Source organism: Lissotriton vulgaris, chromosome 1_2 (genome assembly GCF_964263255.1).
Source record: "Lissotriton vulgaris chromosome 1_2, aLisVul1.2, whole genome shotgun sequence".
Taxonomy (NCBI): Eukaryota; Metazoa; Chordata; class Amphibia; order Caudata; family Salamandridae; genus Lissotriton; species Lissotriton vulgaris.
Genome location: NC_141686.1, coordinates 41,910,725 through 41,928,540, shown reverse-complemented (window position 1 = coordinate 41,928,540; position 17,816 = coordinate 41,910,725). Strand labels below are relative to the sequence as shown.

General features: G+C 46.3%; 1 protein-coding gene across 2 annotated transcripts in view; it reads right to left on the bottom strand.

Moving 5' to 3' along the window:
* The window catches only part of DENND5B (DENN domain containing 5B), a 751,805-nt gene that overhangs the window by 35,929 nt on the left and 698,060 nt on the right, over positions 1–17,816 (bottom strand). The window lies entirely within an intron of this gene.

Genomic DNA, 17,816 nt, shown 5'->3' with positions numbered 1-17,816 from the left:
AGTGGAGTGGCATAGAGTGGAGTGGTGTAAACTGGAATAGAATGTCGTAGAGTGGAGTTGAGTAACTGGAATAAAGAGTGAAGGGTCATAGAGTGGAGGGTCGTAGAGTGGAGGATCATAGAGTGGAGGATCATAGAGTGGAGGGCTATAGAACGCCATGGAATGGAGTAGAGTGGCAGAGATGGGTGGCGTAGAGTGGAGTAGAGTGTTGTAAAGTGGAATGTTGCGGAGTAGAGTGAAGTGTCATGCAGTAGCAAGGACGAGAGAGGAGTGGATGTTGCAGAGTGGCCCGGAGTGGAGTAGAATGTCGTAGAGTGTAGTGGCAGGTCCTAGAGTGGAAGGGCATAGAGTGGAGGAGTAATGTGAGTGGAGTGTTATGGAGTAGCGTGGACGACTGGACTGGATGGTATAGAGTGGAGTGGAGTGGTATAGAGTGTTGCAGAGTGGAGCAGCATGTCAGAGTGGGGCGGCATGTCAGAGTGGGGCGGCATGTCAGAGTGGGGTGGCATGTCAGAGTGGGGCGGCATGTCAGAGTGGGTGGGGCGGCATGTCAGAGTGGGTGGGGCGGCATGTCAGAGTGGGTGGGGCGGCATGGCAGAGTGGGGCGGCATGGCAGAGTGGAGCGGCATGGCAGAGTGGAGCAGCATGGCAGAGTGGAGCAGCATTGCAGAGTGGAGCAGCATTGCAGAGTGGAGCAGCATGGCAGAGTGGAGAAGCATGGCAGAGTGGAGCAGCATGTCGTAGAGTAGAGGGTGATAGAGTGGAGTGGAATGGAGAAGAGTGGCGTGGAGTGGAGTGGTGTAGTGTCAGAGTGGAGTATCCAAGAGTGGAGTGTCCTAGAGTGGAGTGTCCTAGAGTGGAGTGTCCTAGAGTGGAGTGTCCTAGAGTGGAGTGTCCTAGAGTGGAGTGTCCTAGAGTGGAGTGTCCTAGAGTGGAGTGTCCTAGAGTGGAGTGTCCTAGAGTGGAGTGTCCTAGAGTGGAGTGTCCTAGAGTGGAGTGTCCTAGAGTGGAGTTTAGTGTCGTAAAGTAGAGTGGCACGGAGTGGTGTAAAGGGGCATAGAGTGGAAGGGCGTAGAGTATTGTCCGAGAGGAGGAGTTCAGAATGGCGAAAAGTGGAGTAGTACTGTAGAGTGTTGTAGTGAAGACAGAGTGTGCCATTTAACCTCTGTCTTTGAATGCACAGCAAATGTGACGAGATAAGAACAAAATTTAAAGACATGTTGGACAGCCTAAAACGAAGAAAGACAGCAAGTAGAAAGCAAGCAAATGTGAGTTACAAACAATAAAGCCAATAGTAAGCAATGGGCAGAATGCATTCTTAGGTCAGCTTTCCCCAAGAAGTCTTTAGCAACCAGGCAGCTGCGCTGTCTGGTAAGCTTCGACCTAAAAAAAAATTGGACCAACCACTTCTGCATCTGTGCAGCACACAAACATAATCCATGGTACGGCCCCATATAATTAATTCACTGAATGATGAACTCCAACTTATATCTGATGTGATGGGGACAACAAAGCTAATCGTTTATCACTTAACAGTTTAGCACATTTACTAATAATACACACCAAGTCAATGCAACAAAACTATTCTCACAACAGTTGACTTTACAATAGCCACACCATTAAAGTATTCTTTCACGTAGGAGTGGGGAGAATGTACGCTTCCAAATTTCCAGTGTCCTGTAACTTTCAACAATTATTGCAATTGACACAAAAAGGTTGGATGTGTCCACTGATGAGATGACTAGTTGAAGAAGGTGAATAGTGGGGAAAACAAGGGCAGACCAGAAAGGTTCAACATTGTTAAGGCAAAGGGAGAGACAAAGGGAACTCTGCACAGGGATTACTTAAGGGAGATGTGATCGATGGAGGTCCTTCAGTGGCAGAACATATACAGCCTGATTCAACAACCTGAATTGCGCTCGCAAAGGGCCAGATTCTGAGAATCTGGCCCTTTGCGAGTGCGATTTTTGCATTTGGGATTCATCATCCCAAATGCAAAAATCGGCAATAGCGATTTCGCTATTTTGCGAGGAATTACATTTAAGAAATCTCTATTTGAGATTCCTTAAATGCAATCCATCATCCATTGTAAAATAACGAATTCGCAATTTCAGCCCGCTATCTACCGCGAGGTCAAACCTCGTGGTAAATAGCGAAAAATTAGAAAAATGCTTTTAAAAGCATTTTTCTAAGTTGCATGTTGCACACACACATGTCCTTTGGACATGTGTGTGCGCAACACGGTATAGAGACAAAATATCGACTCCAAAATATCGACTGGACATAATATCGAGTTTTAAATATAGACTGGACAAAATATCGACTGGACATAATATCGACTACAAAAATATCGTTTTTCAGGTAAGTGAAGTAATATCGACTGTATAAAATATAGATAGCAAAAATATCGATTTTTTAATAATATATAATATTTTATAGTGTATTTTTATGTAATAATATGTGTGAATAGTGTGTATTAATGTTATAAAATATTTTATTACATGAATTTTGTTTTGATAATAATTGCGTAATGTAATTCTGTAGCGGGTTGTGGGTTTATAGGGGAATAGGGTGGGAAGTAATTTAATAATAATTAATTAATTAATATATGTTGTTAATATTTTTAATTAATAATTAATTGATAATTAATTAATATAATTTTTAATATATTTTGTATTAGTAAATAATTGTTAATTAATTAATTGTAATTAGTTAATTACATTAATTAGAGTACATTTTTTATATATATAATTTTGTGTTATTTTTAAGTAATTAATTTTGAAAAAATAATATTAATTATTAAAATAATTACACCTAATGTTCTAATATATTTACTTTATTGTTATTGTTAATTAATAATTAATTGGTAATTAAATAATATTGATAAATTTTGGGTAAAGGAGCATTTTTAGGGTTCAGGGTCAGTTTTCAGTTCATGGGTAAAGGGGTATTTTTAGGGTTCAGGGTCAGTTTTCAGTTCATGGGTAAAGGGGTATTTTTAGGGTTCAGGGTCAGTTTTCAGTTCATGGGTAAAGGGGTATTTTTAGGGTTCAGGGTCAGTTTTCAGTTCATGGGTAAAGGGGTATTTTTAGGGTTCAGGGTCAGTTTTCAGGTCATGGGTAAAGGGGTATTTTTAGGGTTCAGGGTCAGTTTTCAGTTTTTGGGTAAAGGGGTATTTTTAGGGTTCAGGGTCAGTTTTGGGTTTTTGGGTAAAGGGGTATTTTTAGGGTTCAGGGTCAGTTTTGGGTTTTTGGGTAAAGGGGTATTTTTAGGGTTCAGGGTCAACAAATAAGATTTTAAAAAATTATTTTTATTATTTTCTTTTATTATTTTATTATTATAATTTAATTTAAGTCGTTTTAAGTATATTTTAGTAATTAAAATTTAATATTAATTTAATTTAACACTGTTTTTAATAAAGTCGATATTTTTTACATCTATATTTTTGTTAACGATATTTTGTACTCGATATTTTTGTACTTACCTGTTTGTAGATACAAACTCGATATTTTGACTGTCGATATTTTGTCCACGATATTTTGGCAAGTCGATATTTTGTCAGTCGATATTATTTCAGTGATCCGCGCAACACACCTGTTTAAATTAGCATTTAAGGGGTGCTACAACGTGTCCTTTGGACACCCCTGGCACCCTTTAAATCGCTATCTTATTTGCGATTAGCAAATTGCTAATCGCAAATAAGGAATACTCCCCATTCATTCCTATGGGCCAAAAGGGGAGTTATTCCTTATTTGCGATTAGCAATTTGCCAATCGCAAATAAGGAATATGTAGGAATCGCATTTTTTTTTGCGATTCCTACATGAATCCTGTTTTGCGAGCCTGTAATAGTGATTCCTTATGAATCGCTATTATAGACTCGCAAAACGGGTCGTTGATGAATCAGGCTGTTAGTCCGTTATTTTGCTGTAATGGACCACATAGCTATGGACAGGTAGCATATACATATGAGCAATTCCCAGCATGTGCCTGGGCACCTGTATATAATGCAAGTATGATGTATTTGGAAGCAGTTTGTATTCTTGTGCAGGTGTGAATTCATATGTTGCTAATGTGTAGATTATCCGTGCATGCGTTACTGCCTGCATTATTACCAGTCTACACATGACCTACGTGAAAAACAGGCCACTTGGCAGTATGGGATAGATTGATGTATCTAGCACAAAGGCTGACTTCTGCCCAGTTCAGCCCCAATGTTATACTGCGCTGGCATGATTTGCTCCTAGGCAATTTCACTCCTCCCAGTCGTTTTACACCACTTTCCTATTCTGCTAAAATAGGAAAAATGGTCATTTGATTAAGTGTTTCCTCCTTTCCTTGAGTATTTGGACAACCTGCAGGGGAGGAGTGTGATTATCCTCCACACAGGAGTGCCATGGAGGTTTTCTAGCTACCTACTCAGCAGACAGGTTGCTCTGAACCACTCACAGTAGAAGTCAACTGAACAAAACATGTGAAGTCTGAGGGATGAATTGAAGAACAAGTTACATACCTTCCGTAATACCTTGTATAGTAGAGACTCAAGCCGCAGATTGCTTCCCTTGGGGTTATTCCTAGCCGCCCTGGCAGTAATGCTTCGTGAATGTGTGTAGAGATGCCAAAGTTACTGCCTGGCAGACATCCAGTACCAGAACTCCCCATGTCAACGCTGTGGTCGCAGCCGTAGTTCTGGTGGAATGAGTGCACACGCCCTAAGTAGCTTATTTGTTGGCCAATGCGAATCAGATATTAATGCAGAGCACGATTCATCTGGAGATGGTCTGCATCTACATGGCCTTTCCCTTCTTCGCCCCAACATACCCCACGAACAGTTGGTCGTCCACTGAGAAATCTCTTGTGTGGTCAAGGTAGAACGACAATGCTCCTTTTGGGTCCAGTTGTTGAAGTTGCTCCCCTTCTTAAGAGGAATGTGGCAGAGCATAAAAGGAAGGCAGCCTGATGGACTGGTCTACATGAAAAGAAGTGGTAACTTTCAGCAGAAAGGAAGCTCTTTGGATGACAAAGCCTGAAGATCACTGACCCTCTGGGTAGATTTTATTTCCAACAGGAGGGCCATCTTGATGGTAAGGAGCCTGAGAGGACGTTTGTGCAATAGCTCAAAGGGAGTGCACATCAGAAACAGTAGGATTAGATTAAGGTCCCACTGAGGCATGATGAAGGTTGAAGGAGAAACATGTGTTGCACACCTTTCAAAAACCTATTTACAACAGGGGATTTGAAGAGGGACAAATTATCAGGCAACCGCAAAAAGGCTGAGATAGCAGAAAGACAGACCTTTAAGGTACTCAGGGCAGAGCCCTGCTGGGCAAGGGAAAGGATAAAGAGAAGGACCTGAGAGAGATGAGCAGAAATAGGGTCAACCTATTTCTATGCACAATCTGCCACAAACTTGCCCCATGGCAGACATATAGCATCTTGGTGGAGGGATGCCTGGCTGACAAATTAACATTGCAGACTTTGGGTGGAAGGTCGAAAGCTGTCAACTGATATGGCTCAATTTCCACACATGAAGGCGGAGCGCTGACAGGTTTGGGTGGAGAATCCTTCCCTGTTGCTGCAAAGGAAGATCTTCAACAAAGGGCAGCCTGATCGGAGGACAGATTGCCATGCTCAACTGCAAGGGATACCAAACTCTATGAGCCCAGTCCGGAGCCACAAGGATGTCTTGGGCTTGGTCGTTCATGATCGTCTTGAAAACTCAGGGCATGAGTTGTACTAACGGAAAGGCGTACAGGAGCACTGAGCTCCACTTGAGACAAAGCGTCTACAAGCGTGAGCAGTCTTGGACTGTCCAGCACGCAGAACTGCTGACATTGCTCATTCTCAGCTGTGGTGAACTGATCTAACCAAGGCACTCCCTACTGCTCAAAGTACCGTGCCGACTTGTCATTCAGAATTATAGCCCCAAAACTGCAGTGTCAAGAACAGCTCCAATGAAAGAGAGTGTCTGAGAGGGAGTCAGGTGTGACTTTGGCACATTGATAGTGAACGCCAGTAAATGAAGGAGGTCTGCCGTAGTCTGCAGGTAGGAGACAGCCTGGGGCGGGCCCGTCTTCAACAGCCAGTCATCTAACTAGGGGAAGACTTACACCCCTTATCTCTGCAGCTCATCTGCAACCACCACAATCACCTTGGAGAATACCAATGGGTGCTGATAAGGCCAAAAGGAAGCACTGCGAACCGAAAGTGCTTGTGGACCACCGTGAACCACAGGTAGCATTTGTGGGCAGACAGGACGGGAATGTGGATGTGTGCATCCTGCAAGTCCAACGCCACCATCCAGTCTCTCGGGTCCAGGCCAGACGGGACTTGAGTGAGCATGGGTATCTTTAACTTATACTTCTTGAGGAAGAAATTGAAAGGGCTGTTGCATCCTGTATAGTGGAATGCTGGAGTTGCTAGGGAATGGGTTTCGGAAAGCTGTTACTGGAGGCTTAGGCGGGAGTGTGGAGGTAGCTTCCTCCTAGAAATAAACATACCTCTTGCCATGTTCCTGTTTGAGACTCCGTCTTTCTACACCATTACAGTGGCGATGAACTGAAGTATTGGACCCCGGGTAAGATGAAAGCGTCATCTGCGCCGTTCTCAAGGTCCTGACGCTGTGCAGCTGAGTTCACCGAAGCTGGAGTTGGTGTCCTAACTGCCGAGGGAGGCTACAGACACGTGCCAGCCTCAGCGTCACTCCCTGACCACAGTAACCACTACTGAGAGTCGGCGTCTTTGTTCTGTAGGCATCCGTTGCCTTGACGGCGGGAGGCACATGTTGCTTTGGAAATTGAAGGATCAACAGGAGCCAACAAGTATTGGCATTACCAATTGTATGCTGCATCTTCATGAATTTCTTTTGCTACAACAAGAGCAACTGGATTTAGCATTTATTTGCATTTTCTTCACTATATTCAATAGCAATGACAATAATAATAAAACATTTTGGGCAGAATATTAATCTCAAATAACTGTACTTTCTGACATAGTATAATAATGGAAGGATTGATCACTCCTACACCATTTTTAAATGCACCAGGAGAACCTGAGATTCTATGGGAGGATTGGAAAGAAGGCTTTGAAGCCTATGTACAAGTAGTGGGTGGAGATATTTTTACTGCAACCCGAAAACTAGCTATCCTTAAGCATTGCTTGGGTGTGGAAGGACATTGAATATTAAAGCATCCTCCTGAGTTTGATGAATGCGAAAGTGTCAGGCGGAGACTGGATATCAACGATGGAAAGAAAAGAAATGTGGCAGTGGAGAGATAAGTTTTTGAAGAGAAGTCAGCGTTCTGGTGAAACACTTGATAATTTAATGGCGGATTTGCATCAACTGGCTTCTACAAAAAAATCTGGATGACATGATGAGGGATCAACTAGTTCAATAAATTGGAGACAAGAAAACACAAGAAAAATTGCTGAATGTAAAACTAGAGGCAAGATGGCGTCCATGGCGTGGGCTGTGTAGAAAGCTCAGCTCCTCTCTCCTGTTCCCGGACCTAGGGTGGAGCTACTGGACTCGCCTCCGCATTAGCTGAAATTAAAAACACAGCTGCCGCACAGAAGAGAGAGGAGAGAATATGCGAAGCTGACCCGGGCTGGCAAAAACGGGAGGAATTAATCAGTTTGTTGCTCATTGGTTTGATGCTCAGCTCGAAAAGGAGAACGCCAACTCGAGCGGAGAACGCCAAGCGGTGACCGGAGGGTTTGGAGAAAGTTCCGGCTGCATTACAGACAGCTGGGGGCGGTTCGGAGCGCAGGCTGTGCTCGGAGTTTGGTGCTCGGCTCGGCTTGACGACTCGGCAGCTGAGAGCATTTCTTTTTCTGGGCGGAAAAAGGAGGAAAAAAGAAAGCGGCAGATGCAGCTGGAAGTTTTTGGAGAAAGAGAGGTTGCCTTACCTGGATTTATTAACGGATGCTGGGCGAACGGATTACGCTCCGGCGGAGAACTCCTCTTTGGAGATTTCCCCTTCTATTATTGAGAGGGTACCGAAGCAGAGTAGTTCGAGGCCGAGGAGGTACTAGGAAGAAAAAGATGCCAGCAAAAGGAACGGGGAAAGTGAACTAAAGTGCGAAGGTTACCACTCGGAGTGAAACAAACAAAGAGCCAGGTATGGGGGAGAACACTGAAAAGACGGGCAGAGAAATAAATGGGGGCGCTGATAATTTTGGCGAGACTGCTACCGACATGAATAATTCCTCTGCTAGTACTCAGGGGGCTCGGAAAAAAAATAGTGAAAGCAAGGGGAATGGCGCCGTGGGTTTACGCTCTCTGAAGTCAGGCGTTCAGAACTTGACTTTGCCAGCTCTGAGAGGCAGAATGCCCGTAATGCTGAAACCATAGCTGAATCAGCAGAAATAGGGGATGTAACTGCTGTTTTAATGCAAGACTCTCTGGCTTATTCAGAAGGAAGCACCAATGGAAACTTCAGACATCCCGGTAGCCTCTGTAATGTCTATAACGCTTGATACGGATATAAACGCAGAGCTACCTCAAGTGGGACAAACAGTGCGAATTAGCCTTGAAAATGGCACGCCTAAGGTACTATCAAGGGAGATGAATCTACTTGCTTCCGACATTAATGTACAGGAGGGCTCAAGTGCATCAGAATTAGTTGAGAACTTCTATTCGTCATCTGAGGCATCATCGGATGAAGGCTCTAGTATGAGCAAGGACTGGGCAGAATACAGTGGAGGTAGCAGTCCGGATGAGGAAGGAGGAGGTAGCAGGATCTCTCCTAATTGTAGTGTCACCACTGTTAAAAAGAAAACAAAGAAAAAGAGCTCTCAACAAGCTATGTTAGAAGAGGCTCTAACACCCTTCGTTGAATTAAACAGAGCCCAAACAGCTATGGTACTTTCAAAGGAGATGGAGCAAGGGGGCAAAACCAAGCAGATACACCCCTACCGCAGGAAATTACCCTGGTAACCATTTATGAGACAATGATGAACCATAGAGCTGAAAGCAAAGCTGAAAATATTTGTATGCAAGCCACCTGTAGCAAGGTAAAAAATGCAGTTCAGCGGGCAATAAAATTGGGGGCAGAAACTGCTAACAGAGTCACGGAGGCTGAAGCTCGAATAGCAGCCTTAGAGGACGAAGCAGTTATACAGAGGGAAGAACTAGATCTCATAAAGGCTCATCGGGACGATTTGAGCTATAAGTTATCCGAACTTGAAAATCATTCACGTAGGAATAATCTGCGCTTTTTGGGGGTCCCAGAAAAGCAGGAGGGATCAGGTGTCCGCAGGTTTGTTGCAGAATTGTTGACAGAAGCCTTCCCCCAGCTCACGACGTGGAACTGGCCCCGGGAAATACAACGGGCGCACCGGTTCCCGTTTTCCATGAGAAAGCCCCGTCAAGGCGAAGAGAATCTCATAAGGGCGATACTGGTTTGTTTCAACAATTTTTTGGCTCGAGAAGACATTTACACCCTGGCAAGACCAGATCGGAAGGCCACCGCGAAGGACAGCAACTTTTTTGTAAGGCCAGACTATTGCCAGGCTACGGTTTCCAAGCGCTGGCATCTTCGGCAACTCATACCGGATTTTTAAAAGAAGGGGGCGGTTGTGTATTTACAGAACGCGGCAAAACTAAAAGTCATTATGAAGGGGCAAACCAAGTTTTTTTGGTCAGAGGTTCTGGCCAAAGAGTATTTGGCAGCTATATAGGGGGCGGAGGCTTAAAAGATGAAACTTTGATGATTTAGTGACGATATGTGATAACTTGGTTTGACCGATTGCTATGTTTTTTTTTTTGTGTGCTTTATCTAGTGTTTTGACTAGGGTTTTCTTCTGAAATGGCAGTCCAGATTGGTTTCGTTTAATTTAAGGTCCTAAGGGATGGGGGGGGGGACACGGCACTCCATTACACAGGGACTAATGGTCCTTGGGCCTCATATGATGGGAAGGCAGGGTGGGGGCGGGTGTGGAGGGTTGGGTGGTAGGGGACGAAAAGGGGGTGAAGGGGACTTTGGTGGTGGGGGGTGAAAAGGGCAGCAGCAGGCAGTAAGAAAATATCGTGGGGCAGTGCAAGGGAGAAAGTAAGGACACAATGTAGAAAATGTTATTACAAAATGCAAAGAGGGAAGGAAAGGCTTCCTGGAGCTAAAATCGGGTGTTTCTTTATGGGTTTGACTGTTAATAAATCTAATGGATAGGAAGATTAAGATTTGCTCGCTAAATATATGTGGTTTAAACGATCCGAGGAAAAGACAAATTCTGGCCAAAATCGTTCAGCTATTACGTATTGATATACTCTGTTTACAGGAAACTCACGTGGCTTGGGCAAAATAGAGAATATTTAAAGAAAATGGGAATGGAGTTGGTTGTTTGTTCTAAACAAACGGGAGTCAAAAGAGGCGTGGCGATACTTAAAAAAAGAGGAGTGAGAGAGTGCGCCAAGACCTTATCGGATAGGTGGGGTCGATGGGTTATCGCAGAACTTAAGTTGGGACATCATAGATTCACTTTGTGCAATGTTTATTGGCCAAACTTGGATGATGCTGAGGTGTTTAATTTGCTTAATTTAGAACTAGCACAATGGATTACCCCTATGTTGCTGTGTGGGGATTTTAACATTAACATTGGCGCAGATCTGAAATTTAGATCCACTCAAGCGTACACAGGCAGAAAGAAATTAGTGTATGCGGCAATCCAGAGATTATTCTATTGAAATTCAACCTAAACTGGTTTCCGATCATAATCCGATTGTATTAGATCTGGCACTAGATATTGAAGGAAAAATAGAATCCCCTCAGTGGTCTTTCGAGCGGAAACTACTTTTAGACGAGGAGTACTGTCAATTCATGAAACAAATAATGAAAGAATTTTTCGATATTAATAGGGATACGGCAGCACCGGAGGTAGTTTGGGGCACATTTAAATCAGTGGTTCGGGGAGAGACTCTAAGCTTTTCTGCATCTAGGCGTAAACAGATTTATCTTAAGCAACAACAAGACTTTAAGCAGGCTTTGCAGGCGGAGAAAAAACTAGCAGAGGTTATTAGGCTAGGATATGAGAAGGAAGAATGTAGTCTCGCCCAATAAGATCTCACTATTAAAAGGGCTAACGTATATACTAATATTGCCGATCAATTAGCAGCCAATTATACACAACAAAAGGAAGCAGCATATGAATATGGAGAATAGACAGGTAGGATATTAGCGAAGAGGGCAATGGAGAAAGCTGTATATGGAGACATACCGAAAATTAAGGACTTACGGGGAGTTATGCAGGAGACGAAGCAAGGAGTGTTAACTGCTTTCCAAGAGTTTTATCAGCGGCTATATAGTGATGAGATTGGTCAGGTAGATGCTAGCGAATATTTAAGTGATATGAATTTTGTAACTCTTTCTGAAGCTTAACGAGCGATATTAACGGCACCTCCAGACTGGGGGGAAGTAGAGTTAGCAATTTTGGGTTTTCCCCAGGCTAAGGCCATGGGGCCAGATAATATCCCCTTGGAGTTTTATAGAAAATTTAGGAATGAGTTAAAATCAGAATTAGAGTATATATGTCAGCAAGCATTCATAGGAAAGGCTCCACGGTCATGGGCAGAAGCTACCATAGTGGTTTTTAAAAAGAAAGGCAAAAAAGTAGATGAAATGGGGTCGTTTAGACCTATTTCTCTGTTAAATTCAGACAGCAAAAGTTATTCAAAATCGATTGCCAATAGGCTAAATGATCTGATGCCAAGTTTTGTCTATATAAGACAACATGGATTTATACAAGGAAGAGGCACCACAGACCACATAAGACGAATAATATCTCTGTTGGATTGGTCACAGGGGACTGGTTCCCCTGTAGGTGTGGCCCTGTTGGATGCGGGAAAAGCGCTTGATAGGGTCACATGGACCTTTTTGTGGTCTGTGTTGGCAAAAAAGGGGATTCCAGAGGAATTTGTAAATGGAATAAAATCATTGTATAGTATCTCAGGAAGGAGCTCGGGGGTGGTGCGGATAGCAAGGGGGACGAGGCAGGGCTGTCCCTGCTCGCCCTTGCTGTTTGCACTATACATCGAGCTGTTTATTGTACATTTGGAGAGAAACTCGGCTATAAACCAGTACAGATAAATAATTTTGATTTTAAAGTTTGTGCTTACGCAGACGATATTGCTACAGTGACATCAGAGATGAATACTGCACTATCAGCTATTGTGAAGTCTGTGGAGGAATACGGCCGGCTCTCTGGATATAAATTAAATATCGATAAGACACAGCTTATCCATTCAGCGGCCGGACGCCCAGAAAATCTAAAACTTGATAATGAGGCCACATATTTAGGCATTAAGATCACTGCCAACATGGAAAAAATTATTCCTATCAACTTATTTTTTTTTTTAAATTATTTTTATTGTTGCATCAGAAAGCATAATAAATGAGGAAAATCAGCAGTCGGCAGGGCGTCAACATTTCGCCTCTGTCCGCTGGTTGGGCAACTTTTTGTTTGTTCCACAATTATCCGTGTTACACGTAAATCTACGACATGAACATATAAAAGCAACCCCCAAAAAGGCAGCATACACCTCCCGTCCCCCCTCCACTCCCCCGGACCCACCCTACCTCCCCCTAGCAAAGAATCCTCCATCCCTCTCACATAGACCAATCAGTCAATTTTTCATACTGCCCCCGTGGTCACTTCTGGTAGATCCACTGCGTTGTACGCCCTCCCGTCTCTCAACACTGTCCCTTATCGGCCCCCCTCCAAACCATGATATTGTCTCCATTTAGCCCACACTCTCCGGAACTTCTTTGGGCATCCTCTGGCTTTATAAGTAACTCTTTCGGCGGCCATATACAAGTCCAGGCCCCTCCTCCATTCCTCTATATCTGGTGTTTCGAGTGCCCCCCAATATTTTGCAATGTCCCTTTTTGCCACCACCAATGCAAGTACCAAAAAGATAAGCAGAGGGCGCGCCAAGTCCACCTCTGTTGTCATGCCCAGCATAGCTAATCTAGGGTAGCGCGTTAGAGCCACTCCCAAGACCTCACTTAGCTCCGTGAATATATGTCCCCAGTATGTTTGTATGGCGACGCACGCCCAGATCGTGTGGAAAAAATCACCTCTCTGGTGGCGGCACCTAAGGCACGCCGAGTCTGTTATCCGTCCCATTTTAAGGAGGCGCACTCTGTCAAAATAGGTTCTGTGGAGCACATTCAGTTGGATGAGGCATAGCCTCGATTTAATCGCCACCTCACGGGGGTGCAGGAGGACAATCTCCCAATCCAAATCTTCCATCCCTCCCACATCGGCCTCCCACACTCTCCGTAGCCCTGTCAAATCGCCTAGCATGTTGTTTGTCAGTGTTTTATATGTGAGGGATACCGACCGACCCAAGACCCGCTCCTGAAGCAACCTACCCTCCAGCGGTGCGTACTCTGGAATATCTGTGAGCGTGATGTTCTGTGCCCGCCATGCATGTCTCAACTGCGCATATTTATAGAACGGAGTGTTGTGCAGTCCAAATTCATCCCGAAGTACCTGGAAGGATTTTAGTTCCCCCCTTGCAATCACATCTCCAATTGTTGAGATACCTATATCGTCCCATCTCCAGAAGCCTCGTAGTTTACGGAGTTCTCCTAACCATTTGCAGTGCCACAGCGGCGTCTGCCGGGTAGGCCTCTTGTCCCACCCCATGCGCCTAGTGGCCTAGTTCCATGCGGTCAGTGTGATCATCATGGCCGGTAGAAGCGATGCCCGCACCGCCCCCCGTGTAGATAGTACAGTAGGTTTTTGGTGGACAATTTATACCTCTTTAACGCATAGGTAGGGTGATCTGCTGCTGCGTGTAACCAATCATTGACTGGAGCAAGGTGCTCCACCCAATAGTACGCCTCCAGGTTGGGAAGGGAGATCCCTTCGCTGTACTGGTGACGCTGTAGCGTTGACAGGGCCACCCTCGGTTGTTTCCCTAACCACAGGAAGGCCCGCAGGTCCGCATGAATTTTATTCATCGTTTTTGCAGGCAGCTGGTAATACTCATTTTGGAGCGCATACAAAAACTTCGGGAGGATAATCATTTTGTATATCGCCGCTCGACCCAGTAGGGTGAGCGGGAGCTGCCGCCACCTGTTCATCTCTGTCGTTGCGCCGTCAATGACTCGTGCTATATTTTTGCTAAAGGAAATTCCCTTGTCTAGTGTAATGAATATTCCGAGGTATTGAAAACCCTCCTTGGTATGTATTAGCTGCCCCAGTAGGCATTCCCCCCGCTCCAGGCCCTGCGGGTCATAGAGGACTGATTTGTGCCAATTAATGGTGTGGCCTGCCCTAGCACCAAAGCCATCCAGCTCCCTGAACAATTCCGGGATTGTTGTATCCGGTTCGGTTACAAACAGTAGCACGTCATTGGAGTATAAGGATATTTTTTCCTGTGCAGAGTCGGAGTCTCCCCTGGAGAAGCCCCGAATCCCATGGTTTTGTCTGACCTTTATCGCTAGAATTTCAATAGTGAGTGTGAATAGAAGGGAGGATAGCGGGCACCCCTGGCGCGTGCCCCTGCCGATTTGGAATTCGCGGGACAACCGCCCGTTAACCCGAACTCGCGCCCTCGGAGCTGAGTATAGGAGCCGGACCCATTTCTGGAACTTAGGGCCAAACCCAAACCTCTGCAGTGACGCCATTAGGAAAGGCCAGTGTACCGCGTCGAAGGCCTTCTCCGCGTCCAGGGAGAGGAACCAATGGGGCGCACTTCTCCCCTCAACCTCCTGCAGCCAATTATGTGTGTGGCGGAGGTTCAACTTGGTTGCCCTGTGTGGCAGGAACCCTGACTGATCCATATGTATGAGGTATGTCATTACCGACCGCAGACGTTTAGCTAGAATAGTGGCCAAGATCTTTATCTCCATATTGAGGAGGGAGATGGGGCGGTAGGAGGCACATTCGTCTCTTGGCTTGCCATTCTTGTAGATCGGGACGATAGTGGCCAAGGCGAGGTCCGGCGGTAGACTCTCCGTTTGGTATGCCTCCAAGAAGAGGGTTTTTAAATGACGTTGCAATAGATCAGTAACCCGTTTGAAAAACTCTGCCGGAAAGCCATTCGGCCCGGGGGTTTTCCCCGGTTTCAGTGAGGCTATAGCATCAGATATATCCTCTAGAGTCACCTCCACCTCTAAAGCCGCGCTAGCCTCTGGGGACAGTATCGGTACCTCTGTGTCGCAGATGTAATGCAGCGCGTCCTCACCCGTGCCCAAGTCCCTGGCCACATAGAAGCTCTCATAATAGGACGCAAAGGCGTCTACTATGGCTCAGTCTCTGTGCACCTGTCTACCTTCCGCCAATGTGATCCGATCCACCCACCTCGCCGCCCTTTCTTTCCTTCCAAGCCAAGCCAGGAGTTGCCGGACTTATCCCCCACGTCATACAATCGGTGGAGGGTTGCCAACGATTGAGTGCGTGCCTCATCAGTGACCACCTAACTGTAATTTCGCTGTGCATCTAACAGTTGTCTGAGTAATACGTCTTCCTTCCGTTGCTGGTATTCCGTCTCTAGGGCCAAAATAGACGTCTCCATATTAGCTACTTCCGCCTGTTGCGTTCTCCTCACCTCACCCAACCTGCTCTGTATTCGATCCCTCAGGACCAGCTTCATCGCCTCCCATAAGGTGATCCCTGAGTCAACTGTGCCTTCATTTCCGGCCACGTAGACCTTGATGTCTGCTCTGATGCCCCTCAGTATTTCCGGTGTTTGGAGGTCCCATGCCGCCAGGCGCCATCCCGCCCCAGCTGTGCATACAGCGGCGAGTGGTCTGATAATCCCCTAGCTTTGTATTCCGCTGTGCCACTCGAGGTAAGGTTCTGCCTGGACGTGAATATATACCCTAGTCTGGAAAAGACCCTGTGTGCCCCGGAGTAGAAGGAGTAGGCCACTTGTGCAGGGTGAAGCCACCTCCATACATCAGTGAGTCCTATGACATTCATCTGTCGTGCTAAGGCCGAACTTGTCCCCATTTTACGTCACGTCCCTGACCGATCCTGCGCTTCGCACATAACATCGTTGAAATCTCCACCCACTATTTGTATAGTATCTGCTGTGTCAATGAGGATGGATGTAATCGCTTTGAGGGTGCGCGCCTGTAGCTTTGGGGTAGCGTATACCGAAATGATAGTGTACCTACGCCTTTTCCAAGTCCCATGCAACGCCCGCGTAGGTCCCCTGTGGGTCCAGCCAAGTACGGGTTATACTGAATGGTGACGTTTTTTTAATGAGGATAGCCACCCCCCTGGAATCTGCTGTGTACCCCGCATGCGCAGGTACTACATGGCGGCCTCTCGCTATAAACGCGCACTTATTGCCTCTGAGGTGAGTCTCCTGTAAAAGGATGATATCCGGCGCTACTCTTTTGAGGTAGGCATTCACCAGGCCCCTCTTGATCTTCGACCCTAAGCCATTCACGTTCCAAGTTAGGACGGTGACCCCTTCGTCGCCCAACTGTGGGGTGTCTAGTGTACTTGTCATTGTGTAGTGTGACACTCGTCCCAAGTGAGTCCCTGTGGTGGAAGTGTTACGAGGTGTGGCAAGGTGCGTTGCTGCTGCTCTTCAACTGCCCCCCCCCCATGCCCCCCTTGACCCTCTCTGACCCCAACTCGAGGGATTTCGAAAACCTTAACACCTCCCTCCCCTTCCAGTCGCATCCCAACGTGGGACCAAACTATCCACGGGAGAAGGCCTGTCGCCCTCCCACACTTCCCTCCCATCACAAACCAAAGAACAATATAAAAAACTCAAACAACATTGAAGGGCGTGTCAACTTGCGTGCTCCCAGTGGTCGAGCTGCAATCTCTCTGGTCCCTGAGCACCATCGTTCATGAGTGCGAGTCCTGTGTGTCCATAGTGGGCACCTGTCCCGACGAGTCCTGTTCCAAATGTTGGATTTCTTTGACTAACGGGTGTACTGAATCTCCAACGCCCTCTTCCTCTTCACCTCCGGCGGCGAGGCCCTCCGAGTCGTCCTCCTCATCCCCCTCTGAACGGATGCCATTCCGCAAACAGCTAAACCTAGAGCCCGCCACTGAGTCGTTTCCAGGCGATGTTGATCTGCCTCCCCTCCTTTCACTTATACCACGGGTCTGGTAAGGCGTTGCCAGTGTTTGTTTCCTTATCCTCCCAGTTGTCCGTCGCTGTGGCTTCGGACGCTCCCATCGCGGCCTTTCCCGCAATGATCTGTCCAGTGCTTCCCTTCCGGCCGCCTCTCTGCTATTCAGGATAGGACGTTCCTCAAGCCATTGCCACGCATCCTCTGGGTGTGAGAAGAATATGGACTTGTCTTTGTAGAGCACCTTAAGCTTTGTGGGGAAAAGAAGCATGTACGTAATGTTCAGGGTTCTCAATTTTGCCTTCACGGAGTCAAATGAGCGGCGCTGTTTCGATACATCCTGACTGTAATCCGGGAAAATCATTATGGTTGTATTCTCCATACGGATCTCTCCTAGCTTCCTGGCTCCTCGTAGGATTAGATCTCGGTCCGCATAGTTCAGGAATCTCGCTATGACTGGCCGCGGTCTTGCCCTTTCCGGTGGTTTGGCCAGAAGAGCCCTGTGTGCCCTCTCAATAATGAAGCACGTGGAGAACTGTGCAGTCTGAAAGGTGGTCTTTAGCCAGGCGTGGAGGAAGTGTTATCTCGGAGCCCACTTCTCCTATCTTCACCTCCAGGGCCGCTCGAGATTCTTGGATGTCACTCCTGGACGCCTGGATGGCCGCCAGCAACATTGCTGTTTCCGTCTGCGCTCCGGATATCGCCGGCCTTTGCTCCGCTGCATGTCTTGGCGCCGCAAAGTTGTCCATGGGGCCCTGTTTAGTGGATTTAG